The sequence below is a fragment of the Arachis ipaensis genome, chromosome B04 (genome assembly GCF_000816755.2).
Source record: "Arachis ipaensis cultivar K30076 chromosome B04, Araip1.1, whole genome shotgun sequence".
NCBI lineage: Eukaryota > Viridiplantae > Streptophyta > Magnoliopsida > Fabales > Fabaceae > Arachis > Arachis ipaensis.
In genome coordinates this window covers 13,270,502-13,271,533 of record NC_029788.2, presented here as the reverse complement: position 1 = coordinate 13,271,533, position 1,032 = coordinate 13,270,502, and positions in this window count along the sequence as shown.

Sequence of the window (1,032 nt, the reverse complement as noted above, 5' to 3'; positions counted from 1 at the left end):
AAAAAGCCTTAAATTCATAATACTATTAAATTTATTAATTATATTTTGCTAATAAATTACAATTTTACATCTAATGATCTACATGTTAAAAGTCCAATTTTTTTTTTTAAAAAAATCACTTGTTCTACATACATTAGCCACTCTTTTTTCGTTTTTAAATTTGAAAGCTCACAGATCGATTGAAAACCTTAATTGAAAAGGAGAATGAATCTTGTTAATTTTTTTAAACAAATATAAAATAATAAAAGATCACATTTAACAAAATAATTAAATACAAAAAATTAAGATAATTTTTTTTATGCACACGGTATTCTTCAATGCGATAAGTCAATGACTAGTCATCGCAGATCTAAATTCTATTTAAATGTCTGCTTTCGAATTCACGATATTTATTTAAACGAACGAATGAACTAACCGCTCGACCAATTTAAATCGGTTAAATTAAAAGAATTTATTTCCAATTAAAAAGTCGCATGTTGGGGTTGTGGAGTCCAGTTATATACGCTTGTGGATTACTCAAGTTGTGGTGGAATACATTTCTCATACGTATCCATACTATTTTTGCTGCAAACAATATTTCTGACTTTAGCTGAAAAGGAAATGGGAAATCGTCTAACTTAATTAATTAATCTCACAAAAACGTTATCATTATTTTTTCTACTTCTCATTATAAAAGAGTTTGAAAATCGATCTCTGTCACGCATATTTAAGAATTTTCAAAATTAACAACTATATATACGACATCAAATCTTAAAAAGTAAATGAAAATAATTAAATATAAGCCGAAATTCTTTTATCCTACTTAAAGTTACAAATTTATTTTGAAAATAAGTGATTCCGGTTTATTTTTGTTTATGTATTTGTTCTTTTTATGGTAAATTCTTAACAATACATAAAAAATTATATATAAAAAATTAAGTTTATTATTTTATTTTCCTAAAAGAATCTGATTTAAATTTAAAATATTTAAAATAATTGTCTATTTTAAATATGAATATGATATTAACAATTTTTTCAATAACAAATTTACTT